We start from the raw sequence: 6,751 nt of genomic DNA, 5'->3' as shown, positions 1-6,751 counted from the left end.
ATTCAGACCATATCATCTCCCTCTTCCTCTGGTACACTTAACCCACCTCCCTCCCCCATCCAACTAATGTCTGTTGAAGAAAGTCTTCTCTTGATTTCTTTTTTATAAATGATTCAGCCTTCATTGACTTTATCTCTTTATTGACTTTCCCTGTCGTCTCTCAGACCCAGCTGAATGGGCGAATTTCACCAGTTGACTCCAGAGACAGCGCCACCCCAGGCAGCATTGTGAACACCGGGGGGGTGCGGGGGGGGAGAGAGGCTGCTGACCCATGCATCTCGGTCTGCCTGTCCCGACCTGCAATGCAGTTTCCATTGCCCGGCCGACACTGATCTTCTCCAGAAAATCTGGTGCCAGCAGATCGCCTCCTACTGGTTCGATGCAAAATTAATGTCGTGAAAGTTATCACTGGGCCTTACTTAGCATGTCAGTGCTAATACACTGCAATTAACGCAACACACTTTAATATTGTGTGATACACGTCTTCTTGGCACTGTGTGTCAGCTGTGCCTCAGTGGGTAGCACACTTGCCTCTGAGTCAGAAGGTTGTGGGTTCAAGTCCCACTCCAGGAACCTGAGCATGTAAATCTAGTCTGACATTCCCAGTGCAGTGCTGAGGGAGTGATGCACTGTCAGAGGTGCTGTCTTTCGGATGAGATGTTAAACTGAGGACCCCTCTGCTCTCTCAGGTGGACATAACAGATCCCAAGGCACTATTTTGGTGTCCTGGCTAATATTAATCCCTCAACCAAACATCTAAAAATGGATTATCTGGTCATCATCACATTGCTGTTTGTGGGAGCTTGCTGTGCACATATTTTCTACATTATGACAGCGACTACACTTCAAAAGTGCTTCGTTGGCTGTAAAGCTCTTTCGGACGTCCTGAGGTCGTGAAAGGCGCTGTGGAAATGCAAGCCTTACTTTCTTTCACCGTGCAAACATTTCACCCAATCACTGTTAAACCCTGCGGAAATCCTGGTGACAAGAGTGTCCTTTGTGTTTGGTCGATTTCAGTTTCATGGATTACGTGCCCCACATCTCTGTCAGATTTCAATCTCTGCACCCCACCTTTAATGGCTCATGGGTGATTTACTCTCCCGAATACCCTTTCCCTCAGCTGACACCTCTCTGTTGCCTGTATCAGGGCATGTCTCCGCCATGTCAAGGCATGGCGAATCGATATCTATTGATTAACACTTCTCAATGTGTTTCTTTCTCAGGGAAACGAGGGGAGACCTGGAGAACCAGGGCAGACTGTAAGTATCATAGAATTATAGAATAGAAGGAGGTTATTCGGCCCATCGTGCCTGTGCCAGCTCTTTGAAAGAGCTGTCCAATTAATCCCACTCCCCCTGCTCTTTCCCCGTAGCCCTGCATAGTTCTCTCCTTCAAGTAATTATTCAATTTCCTTTTAAAAGTTACTATTGAATCTGCTCCCTTTCAGGCAGCGGGTTCCCGATCACAATGACACGCTGCGTAAAAAAATTCTCTTCATCTCCCCCTCTAGTTCTTTTGCCAATAATCTTAAATTGGTGTCCTCCAGTTACCTTTTCTCGATAAGTAAAATTAATAAATGTGAGGCATTTTAGAAAACCAGAGCTTCAATTTAAGATACTTTTACATGTATCTGGTTTACGGCAGAATAACGGCAAAATATGTGCCACTCTCCTGAGTTATATTTGCCCTTGGACCCACTCCCTTATCGACCCATTTGAGGCCAAGTTGATTTTGATGTTTGATTATGCCTCCATTATGCAACTCGGGATATTTCTATTCTGCGTTAAGGTACTACAGGTATATCAATGCAAGTTGTTATTCAGTTGAAAAATGCAGGCCCAGATTTCTGTGCATTTGTAGAAAACCCAATCTCTGCTTTCTAAATCAAACTCCAGAGGGTCACTAGGAGAGGTCAACGAAACGTCAATGTCAGAATTGCTCGCCTGCTTATGTACTTTCAGCGTTTTCCATTTTTATAACAACACTTTTATTCTTCTTCGATTTGCCTCCTCTTCCCCCAAAATTGGTTGAGGCAGAAAGCAATTTGATCTAATGGAGCTGAGTCAAGTCTTATCTCAATAAATCCACAAAATAGACAAACTCCAGCACTATAAATGGAAACATGCTGGAAATTTGTAACAAAAACGGAAGCTGTTGGAGCTACAACATCAGTCAGAAGGTTGTGGATTCAAGTTCCACGCCAGAGACTTGAGTACATAATCCAGGCTGACACTCCCAGTGCAGTGCTGGGGGAGTGCTGCACTGTCGGAGGTGCCATCTTTCGGATGAGACATTAAACCGAGGCTCCGTCTGCTCTCTCATGTGGACATAAAAGATCCCATGGCCACTATTTCGAAGAAGAGCAGGGAAGTTATCCCTGGTGTCCTGGCCAATATTTATCCCTCAATTAACATTATTAAAAAAACAGATTAGCTGGTCATTATCACATCGCTGCTTGTGGAAGCTTACTGTGCGCAAATTGGCTGCTGCGTTTCCCACATTATAACTGTGACTACACTTCAAAAGTACTTCATTAGCTGTAAAGCGGTTTGGGACGTCCAGTGGCCGTGAAAGGCGCTATATAAATGCAAGTCATTCTTGCAACATCTGGGAAGAGAAAAGATAGGTAAACCTTCGGGTGTAAGCCTTCGTGAGAATGTGGAGTTGCACTGGGAATGCTAACACTTGAGATTCCTGCTTTACTGTTTAAAAAAAATAATCTCGGGCTGCAATCATATTAAGTGTCTACAGATGGCACTACTGAAAGCAGTTATTTCGACTAACGTCGTGCCACAACTTGTCGTTTGATGGTGCTGTAGTTTGCAAAATGTTTTACTCCAGTTCAAGTGGGGGTGAATCTGAACTAGATTTTTTTTTATTGTGTGTGTGTGATTATGATTGTGTAACCTGTGTGATTGGAGGGTCCTGGCTGCGTTGCTGATTGGTCGGTGCAAACCGCAATGCTATTGGTCGAGTGCGGACCAATCATAGCTGGAGAATCATTAACGGACCAGCATACAACGCAGCCAAAATGGCAGCCCACCTTCATATTCCAAGACCGTGTTACAGTCATAGAGATATTTGACTTTCCCCACCACCCCATCTGAGCCTGCCCACAAATCTAAGCAGACTTTTTGGAACACACTACTAACTTCACAGTCACCTCCATTGGTGTTCCCTTTAATTTTTTGGGGGGTGCGCTGCCCCTTTAAAGGCACTGTGCGGCCCATTCAAAATATTGCGCACCTTAAAGGGAAATATTGTCCTCCACCCACCACTATACCTCCATTGTCTCGTGTGCCACATCGTGTGCATCAGAATATTGCGACATGGTGGTCCATTCAGCCCACTCCTTGTACCACCCACATCCTCCTCCGTCAAATCATTTCATCCCCGAGGGAACGTTCTGGCTCAAATCTTCCACATTCCCAAAGCTGATTAAGCAGAACTCCTGATTATTCATCCTTCTCCCATCTTCACTCTTCAGCCTGGGCTACTGCCCTCCATACACCATGGTTCCTCCGCCACTCATTCCCCAACTCCTGCATCACAGGAACCTGATAACCTTCAGCTCTGCTCCCAGACACATATTCTTGCAGCTCCTTTTTCACAAGATTAATTGACGCTGATTTTTGCCGGTATTATACGTTATACCCACAATATGCCACCTTTTATTGCATGTTCTCCGCCTCCCATACTCTGCCCACTCACATACTCTGCCCACTCACCCATTACATCCACACTTGCTGAACTGTATTGGGCTCCTTGTCCCCCAATACACTGATACAGCAGGATTAGATTCTGAGTGGATTCCTTGCCCTCATCCTCATCTTCAAATGCTTCCATGGCCCTATCTCTGCAGGCTGCTCCATCCTTACATCCCCTCTGGACCCTTAGGTTCTCCGACTCTGGCCTACTACCGGATACTCGCCAAGGCTTCTTCGGCAGCACCTCCCAAACCCGTGACGTCTGCCACCTAGAAGGACAAGGGCAGCAGGCTCATGGGAACACTACCACCTCCAAGCTCCCCTCCAAGTCACACACCATCCTGACTTGGAAATATATCGGCCGTTCCTTCATCGTCGCAGGGTCAACGTCCTGGAACTCCCTCCTTAACAGTGACCTTCACCACACGGACTGCAGCCGTTCAAGAGGGCAGCTCACCACCATCTTTTCGAGGGCAATTGGGGAATGGCCAATAAATGCCGGCCTTGCCAGCATCGCCCACAAATTTTTAAAAACCTCTCCCTAAACCCCTCCCCCATCCACTTCTCCCTCCACCTCTCAAAACCTTCTCGAAACCCATCTACTCAACCAAGCTCTTGACAGCCTCTCCTAACTCTTGCACCATGGATCGGCATTAGTCCCTTTATCCATGTTATCTGTTTCCACCCACCACACCCCACCTCCCCCACCATGCCGAACGCACACCCACCGCCCACCACCACGCCCACCCCACCCCCCCCCGCCCACCACCCCATCTCCCCGCCCACACCACCCCCCCCGTCCACCGTCCCCACCCTCCCGCCCGCCACCCCACCCCACACCACCCCGCCCACCACCCCACCACCATGCCCACCGCCCCCACCCCCACACTCATCGCCCCCCCCCCCGTCTCCCCGCATGCCCCCTACCTCCCCCCCCCCCCCACCCAGCCCAGTAAAATACCTTGGGATGGTTAAAGGTGCGAATTGTTGTTCAATGGTCACATGTTTCTAAAAACACGTTACATTCTCGATCTGAATTGGTTTTTCTAACTTGTACCAACTCTTTTGTTCAACTCTAGATCCCTGGTCAGTCAGGAGGTAAAGGTGATCGGGTAAGAGAAGCCCCTCCTTTCTATGTCTGGCCTTCCTGGGTATCCACTTTGGTAGAAAAAATAGAAAAGCAGAGTATTTTTTAAATGATGAGAGATTGGGGAATGTTGGACCCAGAGGGACCTGGGTGTCCTTGTGCACAAATCACTGAAAGTTAACATGCAGGTACATGTCCTTTATTACAAGAGGATTTGCGTATAAGAGTAAAAACGTTCTATTGCAATTATATAGGGCCCTGGTGAGACCGCACCTGGAATATTGTGTGCATTTTTGGTCTCCTTATCTAAGGAAGGATATAGTTGCCATTGAGGGAGTGCAACGAAGGTTCACCAGACTGCATCCTGCGATGGGGGGATTGTCCAATGAGGAGAGATTGAGCAGACTTGGCCTTTTTTCTCTAGAGTTTAGAATAATGAGAGGTAATCTCATTGAAACATCCAAAATTCTTACAGGACTAGACAGGGTAGATGCTGAGAGATTGTTTCCCCTGGCTGGAGAATCTAGAACCAGGGGTCACAGTCTCAGGATAAGGGGTCAGCCATTGAGAACTGAGATGAGGAGAAACTTCTTCACTCAGAGGGTGGTGAATCTCTGGAATTCTCTACCCCAGAGGGCAATGGAGGCTCAGTCTTTGAGTACATTCAAGATGATCGATAGATTTTTGAATATTAAGGGAATCAAGGGATATGGGGATCGGGCAGGAAAGTGGAGTTGAGGTAGAAGATCAGCCATGAACGTATTAAATGACGGAGCAGGCTCGAGGGGCCAAATGGCCTACTCCTGCTTCTAATTCTTATGTTCTTAAGTATCTGCTCTGTCAAACTGTACCTTCCCAGTTTATTAGTAATTGAGTGAGTGCTGTGCACTCTTGTTTTATAACAGGTTTTTTTTACCTATAGGGTGAACGGGGACACTCAGGACCTCCAGGGGAGAAAGGAACGAAGGGAAACCCAGCATACAAGGGCGATAAGGTGAGTCAGAAATTACCGAGAGAATTGGCTACCACAGCACATGTGTGAGGAACCGGGGAAAGAGACTGTGTGCGCGCGTTACTTCAGCATAGGTGCGGATGAAAAAGATAGGTGCTATGCGCTGATCACTGACTATTTCTCGGGTTCCACAGCACAATAATCTTCTTTCGAGTCATCCATTTTGCACAGCTCTCGATGTTTTAGACGCTCAGAAGGGACGATTACTCAGAGGGAAGGGGACAGGCAATCCTAAAAGTGTCAGCTGTGACCCAGTGAGTAGCACACTCGCCTCTGAGTCAGAAGGTTGTGGGTTGAGGTCCCACTCCAGATACTTGAGCACATCAATCTAGGCAGACACTCCCAGTGCAGTGCTGAGGGAGCGCCGCACTGTCAGAGGTGCCGTCCTTCAGATGAGACGTTAAACCGAGGCCCTGTCTGTTCTCTCAGAGGACGTAAAAGACCCCACGGCACTATTTCGAAATAGAGCAGGGGAGTTATCCCCGTTGTCCTGGCTGCTATTTATCCCTCAATCAACATAACAAAAAAACAAACAGAATGTTCCCGATATTGGGGAAGTCCAGAACCAGGGATCACAGTCTAAGGATAAAGGGTAAGCCATTTAGGACCGAGATGAGGAGAAACTTCTTCACTCAGAGAATTGTGAACCTGTGGAATTCTCTACCACAGAAAGTTGTTGAGGCCAGTTTGTTCGATATATTCAAAAGGGAGTTAGATGTGGCCCTTATGGCTAAAGGGATCAAGGGGTATGGAGAGAAAGCAGGAGTGGGGTACTGAAGTTGCATGATCAGCCATGATCATATTGAATGGTGGTGCAGGCTCGAAGGGCCGAATGGCCTACTCCTGCACCTATTTTCTATGTTTAAAAACAGATTATCTGGTCATTAGCACATTGCTGTGTGTGGGAGCTTGCTGTGCGCAAATTGGCTGCTGCGTTTCCCACAC

The 6,751-nt window shown here is 47.5% G+C and overlaps 1 long non-coding RNA gene across 1 annotated transcript; it reads left to right on the top strand.

The window, feature by feature from the left end:
• Positions 1–1,221: 1,221 nt before the first annotated feature.
• Positions 1,222–5,773, top strand: LOC139277354 (uncharacterized). The gene is made up of 3 exons (XR_011596073.1): positions 1,222–1,259; positions 4,787–4,819; positions 5,717–5,773. It is a non-coding gene; the product is annotated as an uncharacterized lncRNA (long non-coding RNA).
• The last annotated feature ends 978 nt before the right edge of the window (positions 5,774–6,751 follow it).

The sequence above is a fragment of the Pristiophorus japonicus genome, chromosome 12, assembly GCF_044704955.1.
Source record: "Pristiophorus japonicus isolate sPriJap1 chromosome 12, sPriJap1.hap1, whole genome shotgun sequence".
In the NCBI taxonomy this organism is placed as follows: domain Eukaryota; kingdom Metazoa; phylum Chordata; class Chondrichthyes; family Pristiophoridae; genus Pristiophorus; species Pristiophorus japonicus.
Note: the sequence above shows the minus strand (reverse complement) of the source record. Positions and strands in the feature narration are given on the sequence as shown.